The sequence below is a fragment of the Rattus norvegicus genome, chromosome 18, assembly GCF_021556685.1.
Source record: "Rattus norvegicus strain SHRSP/BbbUtx chromosome 18, alternate assembly SHRSP_T2T, whole genome shotgun sequence".
Taxonomy (NCBI): Eukaryota; Metazoa; Chordata; class Mammalia; order Rodentia; family Muridae; genus Rattus; species Rattus norvegicus.
Genome location: NC_141551.1, coordinates 50912501 through 50925615, shown reverse-complemented (window position 1 = coordinate 50925615; position 13115 = coordinate 50912501). Strand labels below are relative to the sequence as shown.

General features: G+C 38.0%; 1 protein-coding gene and 1 long non-coding RNA gene across 5 annotated transcripts in view; one reads left to right on the top strand and one right to left on the bottom strand.

Annotated features, from left to right (window-relative positions):
* LOC102546616 (uncharacterized) overlaps nt 1-13115 on the top strand; it is a 76598-nt gene that overhangs the window by 18821 nt on the left and 44662 nt on the right. The window contains exon 3 of the long non-coding RNA XR_015642969.1: nt 560-670. This is a non-coding gene — a long non-coding RNA (uncharacterized LOC102546616). The remainder of the gene's footprint in view (nt 1-559; nt 671-13115) is intronic.
* LOC147999799 (uncharacterized) overlaps nt 1-13115 on the bottom strand; it is a 63438-nt gene that overhangs the window by 44365 nt on the left and 5958 nt on the right. The gene's annotated exons all lie outside the window — the stretch shown is intronic.

Sequence of the window (13115 nt, the reverse complement as noted above, 5' to 3'; positions counted from 1 at the left end):
GCATTCCTTGTTATTAAAAGCTTTATCCTCTACATGCATATGCCCTTGGATTTTAAAGGCCATGTTTTTAAAGCATAAAAAGTACAGATGTTTCCACTCACCCCATTTATATTACCCCACCCAGCAATGATATTAGCCTTTTAGCTGTGTATGCCACATTAGCAATCTGAGTGCTTTCTGAATCAAAGCATAAACCTGTAGTGTCTCTAATGTGGAATGAAGTTGCACATTTTTGCCATGCATTCACTCAAGCATATGGCTTCATAATTGAACTCAAGAGATTGTATTTTGGATTCACTTCTGCTCTAATAAAAATGTACACACATTAATGTGTCTGTCCCCACTTACAGACACACTTCGAGACAGTTTGGCTATCTGTTACAGTGTGGATTTGCCTTTGTTTCTCTGTTGAGAACTGAAGGCATGATAACTTAATTACATAAAATAACGCAACAAGATAGAAAATAGTCTGTATTATATTTTGCATAGGTCATTTAAACATAATTGCATAATGATATGAACTCCCAGGTCTCCTAACAAAGATGCTTAATATTTTTAGGAGAGATAAGGTTGAAAAGCACCGATTCGGCCACAGTGTTACAGCTGTTAATCAGCCAAGCTTTCAAATAAATAGTCACACTGACCTAACTGTGCAGATAATGGACGTCAGGTATGTATGTGCAAATTAACCTCGGAAGCAAGTCTTCACAAATTGGATGCAAATTGCTGCTTGTGTAGTATAGTTTTTATTCCAATTGAGTGTAGTTGTATCACGCCCTCCATGGGAATGCATATACGTCATTAAATCATTCTAGAAAGGCTTTAAAGATTTGAATTGCCATTAAACCTTTGGTTCAGTTCTTACTTAATGGATATCATCTGTGCACACTATAATTTCAAGGCAGGAATAATCTAAGTTTAATTGAAAAGTCTGTTGGTTTATTTGTGTGGTTGCATTTCCCTCCGCCCTCACATGGAGATGTTTACATATGTGCACTTCATGCATGATCAAATCAGCTCATTCATTCTAACAATGGTGTTCTAGCATGGTGAAAAAAAATTGGCTCATATATGATGACTGTTTTCCATTGAAATTGTTTCCTAGAAGGTAGTTGATAGGATGGTATGATAATTCGTCATTAGGTAAATGGAGGCTGGGATTGATATTTCAAGATGAAAACAGTGATCGCTAAAACCTATTGACCACTTCCTTCTCCAGGTGCTCATGTCTGTGCTAATTACTTCTCTATGTGTTAACTTGTTTCTTCTCACCACATCCAAGCAAGGGAAGCACCTTTATTTTCCTAATATTAAAAAAAGAGTAAACTGAGGCATAGGAAGGATACTAACACGTACAGAGGTAAAGCTGAGATTCCAGCCGAGGAATCCTGGATTGTAATAACCACCCAGAGACATCTTCAAGGTGTCAGTATAGAGTCACAGATTTGATACAGTCTTCTGATGTCAACTTAGTGTTAAAACAGTAGGACTGTATACCAAACTCGCTATTCTTAAACGCTATATTGTCAAGGATGTCCTTCCGATTTCTCTGCTTCCATTTTTGAAGGGCTGGGATTGAGGGTGGAGAAATGCCTCCTATTTAACATAGTTTCTTGCTCTTGCATGGAACGCAAATTTGGTTCCCAGTACCACATGGAATTTTATAACTGTCTGCAACTCTAGTTTCCAAGACGCTCTTCTGAGCTCTTTAAACAGAAGCTTCACATACATACACACATGCATACATACCAAAAATGAAAATGAAATTGATCTTTTAGTGCTGGGGTTACAGACATGCACTCAGTTTGAAAAGGTGTTTAGAAAATGTTTCATTGAATTAGGACTATTTTATCCTACAGATTATAGAATTGTATAAAAGTGAACAATGGTCTCAAGTGGGTTCTATTTTTATTATATGACATTCCTGTATGAACTCAAATATTTCAAGTTGATTCTTGGGCTTTCAGGCTTCTCTCTCAAAGGCTAACAGCATCAAAACTGCTTCCTCGATGTTGCCACCCACTTCCCTGCCCCTCACCTGCCCTAATGACAACACATTTACTCGGCCTACTGTTTTGCTCGGTTAGACTTATTAAAATAACCAAATTGATTTTCTGTCTATAGGAAAAGTCATTTGGAAATCTATATGTTTCTTGGCCAAAGGTTATGTCAATAAAATACTCAGTAAAGTGAAGATTTGGAAATCATCCAATTAATTTGATCGATAGAGAAACAAATTCATACATTGAATCCTAAAGGTTTGTTTCTCTCCATTCCTGACTGGACACCACCTTGATACCCCCTACCCCACAATGCAGTGTCCCAGGCCTGCCTCAGCATTAGAAGCAAATGTAGGTAGTGATTTCCCCCGATGGTGACTGCTTCTCCAGAGCTGGTGAATGTCATGGATGTAAATCAGTTTAAAAGAAATGTGTGTTTTAACTAAATTCTAACTAGATACTCTAATGAAATACATGGTTTTTCAATACAAAATCATATCCCATAAATGCTCAAAATGACCCTAATATTAAATTTCACTATTCACTTATTCACCATACGGGTGCTGGGAATTGAACCTGGGTCCTCTAGAAGAGCAGCTAGTGCTTTTCACTGCTGAGGTGTCTCTCTAGGCCTTGCATGAGAATTTTTGAGAACATCAGTTTTATCTGATTCTAAACTTGACTTTGCTTGTGAGTTCAGGAGCTCAGAGAACTGAAGGAAACACTGATTTTTAAATGCTAACCTGACCTTACAGCAACCGCAGTAGCCAGAAATTACTGCATTCCTTTGTAGAGGGTATCACAGAACCACACATTACAGATGGGTTTCATACATCTATCTCGTATTGGGACTCATTTGAGGTCATGTTTTGTGCTAGGATACAAATGACAGATGACAAAGAACCTCCTGCTATTCTATTAATGACTCTCTTTTCCTAAGGAAAATAATTGTTTCATACAAAAAAAAGTTGCATGGATTCATTTTAAGCCAGCAGCAATCAATGCCATGAAAAAGATTTGGATATTAATTCATAGTTTGGATACTTTGGGGTCCACAGTTTAAAATAAATAATCATAGGGCTGCTTGTTTATCTATTTATGAACGCACAAATCACAGAACGACAATACCCAGAAAAATCTACAAATATGAAGGAAGAAAGAGGGTAGGGTAAGCTTCATTTGCTTGTATTCATGTTCCTTTGGTATTTTATAAATTATGCTGATTCATACCTGCAGAAAGCTGACTCATTCCCAGGAAACCGGGGCACCTAGCAATCACAATGAGACCCATAGAAATGTTCTGGATTTGTTAATGAGCTGACTAGTCTTGGATGACTTCCAAATTACTTTTTAAATGTTTTGTACAGGTCCTGAAAGCCTGCTAATACATTTGATGAGGGTGTGATTAGCTATAAATACAGACCTTACATTTGTGAAAGCTTTAAGATACAGAGGGACTGCATAAATATGGGCTATAAAATAGTACCTGTTTTTCCATGCAGAGTTATTCATCTCCATAAAACTACTACCATTTGTAAAGCTCACATAAAAAAAATAGAATCCAATTTGATTTTTGTTTGTTTGTTTGTTTACATTTCTACACTGGACCAGAATTATGTCTAAACATCATCCATCTGTTCTCTTTAAAAGTGAATGGAAATTTTGTGCATAATATGTAGACCTTATTAAATAGCACATAAACCTCCTTTTTTTTTTATAATACTGCCTGCCATGTTGAATTTGTCTGGCTTGAAGGTAATAAACAAAGAACTTTTAATGACATCGTCTAAGAAAGAAAAAACTATTTTTAAGTTATCTTGGGCTCCAAGTAAGGCACACAGTTAAATTTATGTCTAGAAAAAATGATTTTGAGTAACACATTATCCTTTTAACTTTTGGGCTGACTTCAATACAGTGTTCGCTGAAATAACTAAAATTTAGAGAAAAGGGGATTTCTGCATTGATTCTTTTTTACATTAGAAGTAACTGGTTATTCATAATTTTAAACCAAGAAAAAGTCCAAAAGAAAATTTAGTTTATAATGAATTTAACACACCAATTTTATTAATATTTTGTAAAATATCACTGCATGCTTATAGGTCAGAAGAGTGGAAACCCTCTTAGTTATAACAAGCAAGAAAAGGAGGGGGGTGGGAAGGCAGGTGATGACTGGTCCTACTGGTAAACCCAACAGGAAACCTGCTCATCTCTTGCTGTCAATGATCTGATTTCCTAACTAAATCCTAACTTATACGCATGTGCAAGAAGAGTCTAAACTTTTTAAGAAAAACAAAAATCTGGGAATTTCTTCTATCCAGCAGTGCATTATACTGGAAAATAATGGCTAAGATAGGAGAGATAGCAAGATTCTGAGTTAATAAATAAGTCAAGTCCAGAAACATACACACAAGCTTTGTTTAGCTTAAGATTAAAACAGAATTTCAATGAACCTGGAAAATAAATGAACAGCACATTTCATTGGGACAATTCAGACTTTTGACTAGGAACTAATTAGATCATTATCACATACTGTACTCGCACATGCAATTCTTGGTGGATTTCTGACCTTGGTGCAAAATAAGAACTATGTTCTTGGAGTGAACAGATGTGAATACATGCATAATCTTGGGATCAAGAAAAGGTCTTATTAAATAAGGCACAAGACAGAAAAGGTTCTGAGTGGAAGAAAAATGGATCCAATTGATAATATCACAAAAAGCCAAAAAAAAAAAGGAAAAACAGAAAGGAAGGGAGGAAGAAAGAAAGAAAGAAAGAAAGAAAGAAAGAAAGAAAGAAAGAAAGAGAAAGAAAGATCAGAGCGTGACTGCATAATTTATGAAGGGCAAGAATGGGAGCCAATGAGTTTGCTTAAAATCTTGGCTGAAAAATCTTTTTTTTCCTGAGGCTCCTTTCTCACATACAATGGGGCTTTAATAGCATGTACTTCAAAGGCTCATTCTGATGATTAAATAAAATAATCCATGTGAAGTACTTAGCACATTGCCTAATACAGTGTAAGCAGTTAATTGTAGCTAAACAATTTCTGTTTTTCTATTGTCTCACTGAAATTAATATTAGCGATGAATGCCAGCAAGACTTACTATACATTACGATCTTTTAGATTTTTAAAGCTTATTCCATATCAGGATTTGCCAAGTAAACAAATGACTGCTTCTTTGTGTTTTGACAAACACAGAATCAAACAACAGATATGGCCCTATCAGCATATGAGTCAGAGAACAGAAAGAAGTGTGGCTAGTCTATAAAACTTCAAGTATGACACCCCTCTCAAAGGCTTTACAGGTATCTACCAATTAGGGACCAAATGTTCAAATACATAAGCCTATGAGAGACATCTCACATTCAAACCACAGCCCTCAGATTTTTGTTTGTTTCTCCTTTGCTGTTGTTCCCATGAGAAGAAAGATGTACCACGGTGCAGCCACAGAGGTAAAGGCATTTTGATGTTTACTTTTTGAGAAAATTGCAAAGAGAATGTAATCAACCCAACGTCACCCAATCAAATGTCTAAAATAGCATGTTTTGTGATTCATACCTTAGGATTTTAAACTCGTGTCACCTTCTAAGAAACTCTAAATAATGCTTCTTGAAACAGACTCCACTGAATCAGTCTTAGCTACCAATTCTGAATGAGTGGAAATGAACTTTAAAGAAGTAAATGTGAACTGAACAAGTCATAGTGGAGAAGTACTGGACTTGTCACAAGCTGATTTCATTTATATATTTTTTCAATAAACACGCTATTGTCAATAACCACCTCCATTAGAGTGGCAAGCAAAAGAATCCATGGCAATAGCGACCTTTATGGCGGAGCAGTAAAGAGGACACTAACATACTGACTTCCTTTACTCAGCAGCAACTTACTGATGTTTTAAAGAGCAAACCTTTGTGACAGGCCTCCTCATAGGATTCATGGTGCTATAACAAAATACTTGAGACTGAATAATGTATAAAGCACAAAAGTTTATACTTTGTAGCTCTGGAGATCTAGCTGGACGTTAGCAAGCTTGGTGTCCAAAGATGGCTATTTTTCATAGATAATACCATGTTCTAACAATTCTGGTCTCAAGACCCTAGTGTAAAGAGAGTGGTGGACTTCTAATATCTGAAATGTTTCATATTCTGGAAGGGACACAATGGGTCCAAAGTGAATGACTTCCATCGAGGTCTTTTGCCAAGGCTTGCAGACTCAAACCATCTCCTGAAGGGCACATCTCACTGAGGATAAAGTTTTATTATTATGTTTTGAGGGAACAAAACCACGAGAACTATAGTTTTCTGCTCCATGTTCTGCCCAAGGCCACACGTCTCACATAAAATTACACTCATTCCATCCCAACATTACCCCCAAAGGCTAAAATCACTCCAGCATTAACTTTAATGCCTAAGTCCAAAGTATCATCCAAGAGAAAGATACAGTTTTTGCATTTTAATATCAGAGGTTGAAAGAGACCTTTGAGTACCCTGAATATTTTGCTTAGAAATTTCTGTCAAATATCCTGGTGAATCACTCTTACCTTCTTTCCACAAAATAACGGGACATAGACACAATTCAGCCAATTATTACTGATTAACTTTTGTCACTGTGCAAAATAATAGCCTTTTATACAGTGCCCACTAAGACAATTTTCAGTTCCATTGAAGATAGCATTAAAAAAAATGGTCTCAGGTCTTCCATATGTCTGCCAACATTTTGCTCACATCCATTTAGGTGACGCATACCCAGGACAGAGGTGTTTTCTGCAGTGCTTGTATATATTCCCTCCGGAAAATCATCCCTTCAACAGTTCATAGCAATGCAGGTCTTGGCCATCATTCCTGTAAGAACTGTTCCAGCCCTTACCCTTACTCGGGTCCCAGGACACTTCCACAGTAGCAGGTGTTTGCTAAAGAAAAAACCACATCCCCTAGCACCAGTTTCTGACCCGTCCAGCGGGTTCAGTTATTCAGGGTTCTGAAGGGGCGCTACTCTTGGACCAATGTGGGGTGAGAGAAGAAGGAGACCAAGCAAGATTCTATTGTCAAGGTCTCGTTTATTGGAATGAACGTTACAGCTTTTAAGGCTTTCAGGTAGGGGGAGTGACCTTTGTGAAACACAAAGGAGAGGGAGATGAGGATATAGGCAGTGATAGCTAGAGGCAAAGAGGTCAGGCAGTAGACGATGAGGTCAGGCAGTGGAGACACCAGGTGTTGACTCAGGAGATAACTGATTTTTGCGTAGGCTGAAGCATCCCGTGAATGTTATCTTCCTGTGCCGTAAATTCATGGGAGAGGCTTTTGTCCCATAATCTCGAGGCTTTATGGCAGTCATCTTAGAGGAGTATGTGTGGCCAAGAGTCACGTAGCCACTTTGAGCTATACAGTCACAAAACGGCCAGGCCCAAATCCAATACGGCTCCCTACAAATTTCTATTTTAGTTCACCCTGGCTGCTGTTACAGAGTCTCTTAGACCATTGACAAGAGCTGAGTGGTGATGTGCACGCAATGCTTAGGATAACTACTCATCAAATATCTGCTTCATTAATTAATCTGTATGAGTGAAGAACAGGCAGACAATACAAAACAAGATAAATACAAATACATGTGCATAGTACAGATACAAAGTCTTAACACTCAGTATACCACTTACTTTATAGCTTTTACAGTGCACGTAATACAATTGGAATTTTCATTACCGTGATCCTATCAGCCATTGTGGGTCCATTCTCCTCATAACCTCTGTTGAGCACTAAGCAATCTGCTTTCAATCCTTCTGGAGCTTTTTTCCTTCTGGACACTCCGTACAAGTAGAGTCTACAGTGTGACTGTCTTCCTGTTTTACTGTTCCATAATTGTTGGAATTTTTGCCCACGTTAGTAATGTATATCAATACTTCGTATTTCATGCTTAAATAAATACTGTTCTTCTTATGGTCATGCCCCATTTTGTTTATCTGTTCATAGACAGATAGATATGTATGTTGTTTACGCCATGGGGTTACTCTGAATAATGTTATAAATGTTATTTCCAAGAGTGCATATGGACATGCTTTTAATATTCTTGGTTATATACCTCTGTAACAGTCATTCGAGAAATTGACAAAATGTTTTACAAGGTACATGGGTTATTGTACATTCCTACATGCAATGAATGTTCATATTCACTGCTGTTCATCTGTTCCTATAGGCATCTGTGGTAATTAATATCTATTGTCAACTTGACAGACATACCGAACAGCCAGATCTCTAGGAATGTGTGTGAGGAAGTTGCTAGACTGGAATGATGAATTGAGTAGGGGAGAACCATCATTTGGTCATCACTGTTTCTCAGGCAGAGGGTCTTAGTTTGAACAACAAGCTGAACTGAGAACATGAACTAATAGCTCTCCTTTTCCTAACTGTGGGTTCACTGTGGCCAGCCATGTCCTACTCCGACCATGTGTCCTCCCAACCACCATGGACTGTGCCCCTCACCCTCTTACAAGAGACCTTTGCTTCCTTAACTTGCTTTGTCCCGCATTTTGTCAAAGCAATGAAAAAAAAAGAAGGGGGCGGGGACAAACACATCATCCTAGTGAATACCAAGTTGTATCCTATTTTCAATTCAATCTGTCTAGCAGCTGATGATTTTGAACATTTCTGTCAGCCTAAATCCTCTTTGCAGTTTTAATTGTGATATTTGTCTTTGTTAAATTATTCTGAATAATAAACTATTACGTGGTTTGAACATCTTTTTTTCCCATTTTATTGCCTACCTCTGCACTTTCTTGAGCATGCACTTCAAAGAACAAAGGCTTTCAGCTTTGGCGAAGTTAGATTTCCGCACATTTTCTTCGGTTGTCTTTATTTATTTTTTTTTATTAACTTGAGTATTTCTTATATACATTTCAAGTGTTATTCCCTTTCCCGGTTTCCGGACAAACGTCCCCCTCCCCCCTCCCCTTCCTTATGGGTGTTCCCCTCCCAATCCTCCCCCCATTGCCACCCTCCCCCCATAGTCTAGTTCACTGGGGGTTCAGTCTTAGCAGGACCCAGGGCTTCCCCTTCCACTGGTGCTCTTACTAGGATATTCATTGCTACCTATGGGGTCAGAGTCCAGGGTCAGTCCATGTATAGTCTTTAGGTAGTGGCTTAGTCCCTGGAAGCTCTGGTTGCTTGACATTGTTGTACTTTTGGGGTCTCGAGCACCTTCAAGCTCTTCCAGTTCTTTCTCTGATTCCTTCAACGGGGGACCTATTCTCAGTTCAGTGGTTTGCTGCTGGCATTCGCCTCTGTATTTGCTGTATTCTGGCTGTGTCTCTCAGGAGCGATCTACATCCGGCTCCTGTCAGTCTGCACTTTTTTGCTTCATCCATCTTGTCTAATTGGGTGGCTGTATATGTATGGGCCACATGTGAGGCAGGCTCTGAATGGGTGTTCCTTCAGTCTCTATTTTAATCTTTGCCTCTCCCTTCCCTGCCAAGGGTATTCATTTTCCTCATTTAAAGAAGGAGTGAAGCATTCACATTTTGATCATCCGTCTTGAGTTTCGTTTGTTCTAGGGATCCAGGGTAATTCAAGCATTTGGGCTAATAGCCACTTATCAATGAGTGCATACCATGTATGTCTTTCTGTGATTGGGTTAGCTCACTCAGGATGATATTTTCCAGTTCCAACCATTTGCCTACGAATTTCATAAACTCGTTGTTTTTGATAGCTGAGTAATATTCCATTGTGTAGATGTACCACATTTTCTGTATCCATTCCTCTGTTGAAGGGGATCTGGGTTCTTTCCAGTTTCTGGCTATTATAAATAAGGCTGCAATGAACATAGTGGAGCACGTGTCTCTTTTATATGTTGAGGCATCTTTTGGGTATATGCCCAAGAGAGGTATAGCTGGATCCTCAGGCAGTTGAATGTCCAATTTTCTGAGGAACCTCCAGACTGATTTCCAGAATGGTTTTACCAGTCTGCAATCCCACCAACAATGGAGGAGTGTTCCTCTTTCTCCACATCCTCGCCAGCATCTGCTGTCACCTGAGTTTTTGATCTTAGCCATTCTCACTGGTGTGAGGTGAAATCTCAGGGTTGTTTTGATTTGCATTTCCCTTATGACTAAAGATGTTGAACATTTCTTTAGGTGTTTCTCAGCCATTCGGCATTCCTCAGCTGTGAATTCTTTGTTTAGCTCTGAACCCCATTTTTTAATAGGGTTATTTGTTTCCCTGCGGTCTAACTTCTTGAGTTCTTTGTATATTTTGGATATAAGGCCTCTATCTGTTGTAGGATTGGTAAAGATCTTTTCCCAATCTGTTGGTTGCCGTTTTGTCCTAACCACAGTGTCCTTTGCCTTACAGAAGCTTTGCAGTTTTATGAGATCCCATTTGTCGATTCTTGATCTTAGAGCGTAAGCCATTGGTGTTTTGTTCAGGAAATTTTTTCCAGTGCCCATGTGTTCCAGATGCTTCCCTAGTTTTTCTTCTATTAGTTTGAGTGTGTCTGGTTTGATGTGGAGGTCCTTGATCCACTTGGACTTAAGCTTTGTACAGGGTGATAAGGATGGATCGATCTGCATTCTTCTACATGTTGCCCTCCAGTTGAACCAGCACCATTTGCTGAAAATGCTATCTTTTTTCCATTGGATGGTTTTGGCTCCTTTGTCAAAAATCAAGTGCCCATAGGTGTGTGGGTTCATTTCTGGGTCTTCAATTCTATTCCATTGGTCTATCTGTCTGTCTCTGTACCAATACCATGCAGTTTTTATCACTATTGCTCTGTAATACTGCTTGAGTTCAGGGATAGTGATTCCCCCTGAAGTCCTTTTATTGTTGAGGATAGCTTTAGCTATCCTGGGTTTTTGTTATTCCAGGTGAATTTGCAAATTGTTCTGTCTAACTCTTTGAAGAATTGGATTGGTATTTTGATGGGGATTGCATTGAATCTGTAGATTGCTTTTGGTAAAATGGCCATTTTTACTATATTAATCCTGCCAATCCATGAGCATGGGAGATCTTTCCATCTTCTGAGATCTTCTTCAATTTCTTTCCTCAGTGTCTTGAAGTTCTTATTGTACAGATCTTTTACTTGCTTGGTTAAAGTCACACTGAGGTACTTTATATTATTTGGGTCTATTATGAAGGGTGTCGTTTCCCTAATTTCTTTCTCGGCTTGTTTCTCTTTTGTATAGAGGAAGGCAACTGATTTATTTGAGTTAATTTTATACCCAGCCACTTTGCTGAAGTTGTTTATCAGCTTTAGTAGTTCTCTGGTGGAACCTTTGGGATCACTTAAATATACTATCATGTCGTCTGCAAATAGTGATATTTTGACCTCTTCTTTTCCGATCTGTATCCACTTGACCTCCTTTTGTTGTCTGATTGCTCTGGCTAGAACTTCAAGAACTATATTGAATAAGTAGGGAGAGAGTGGGCAGCCTTGTCTAGTCCCTGATTTTAGTGGGATTGCTTCAAGTTTCTCTCCATTTAGTTTAATGTTGGCAACTGGTTTGCTGTATATGGCTTTTACTATGTTTAGGTATGGGCCTTGAATTCCTATTCTTTCCAGGACTTTTATCATGAAGGGGTGTTGAATTTTGTCAAATGCTTTCTCAGCATCTAATGAAATGATCATGTGGTTCTGTTCTTTCAGTTTGTTTATATGATGGATCACGTTGATGGTTTTCTGTATATTAAACCATCCCTGCATGCCTGGGATGAAGACTACTTGATCATGGTGGATGATTGTTTTGATGTGCTCTTGAATTCGGTTTGCCAGAATTTTATTGAGTATTTTTGCGTCGATATTCATAAGGGAAATTGGTCTGAAGTTCTCTTTCTTTGTTGGGTCTTTGTGTGGTTTAGGTATAAGAGTAATTGTGGCTTCGTAGAAGGAATTCGGTAGGGCTCCATCTGTTTCAATTTTGTGGAATAGTTTGGATAATATTGGTATGAGGTCTTCTATGAAGGTTTGATAGAATTCTGCACTAAACCCATCTGGACCTGGGCTCTTTTTGGTTGGGAGACCTTTAATGACTGCTTCTATTTCCTTAGGAGTTATGGGGTTGTTTAACTTGTTTATCTGTTCCTGGTTTAACTTCGATACCTGGTATCTGTCTAGGAAATTGTCCATTTCCTGAAGATTTTCAAGTTTTGTTGAATATAGGTTTTTATAGTAAGATCTGATGATTTTTTGAATTTCCTCTGAATCTGTAGTTATGTCTCCCTTTTCATTTCTGATTTTGTTAATTTGGACGCACTCTCTGTGTCCTCTCGTTAGTCTGGCTAAGGGTTTATCTATAATAGTGCCATACAAGCCTAGATTGTGAAATTTCTCTTCTAAGGATTTTGTGGCTTGCTCTTACATTTATGTCTATGATATATTTTGAGTAGATTTTTCTATCTGGTATAAAGGATAGTCCCTCGTCTCATCTCTATGATGTAATCTGTAGGTTATTACTTCAAAGTAATCCCAGACATATTCCAGGTATACATCTGTATATAAATTTTTAAATGTCAGCTACATTCTAGGAATTTGTGAAACTTGTCGATGTATCCACTGAAGTTTTTATACTGATTAATTTTCATAAATATAATTATCAAACATGCAACAATTAGAAGATTATTCACTCTATGTACACACCATAAAACTCTTGGAAGAGGCAAAAGAATAACCAGCTATTTCTTATCACGAAGAATAATGATATAAATGGACAAAGACACAGCTTAAGTGGACATGAACATTACTTGTTGTGATTTCCTACTAGTTCATTGTAGTGATCCCAGTCCAGGGATATCTGAGCAAAAAAATGAAACTTACTTCTAAGTAGTGATATTAGTCTGTAGGAAGTAAGTGGAATCTTTGTGTACTTTCAATGTTATTAGTCTATCCAGTCTTTTTAGAGTAATAATTGGAGATTTTATTGACTATAGGCTCCAGGAATTAAGATCACGTTACTGTTCCATGATTAACTCAGAAATGAATCCATACAGTAAGTACACTGAAGTAATCTTATAATTGAAATTTCAACATGTAATCCACTTAAGAGGACTCATTGTCTTTCTTAGAGCATTAGTGATAGTTTAAGGAGGGACAGATACATAGGTACACACCTGTGCGTGTGTGTGTATGACATGTGT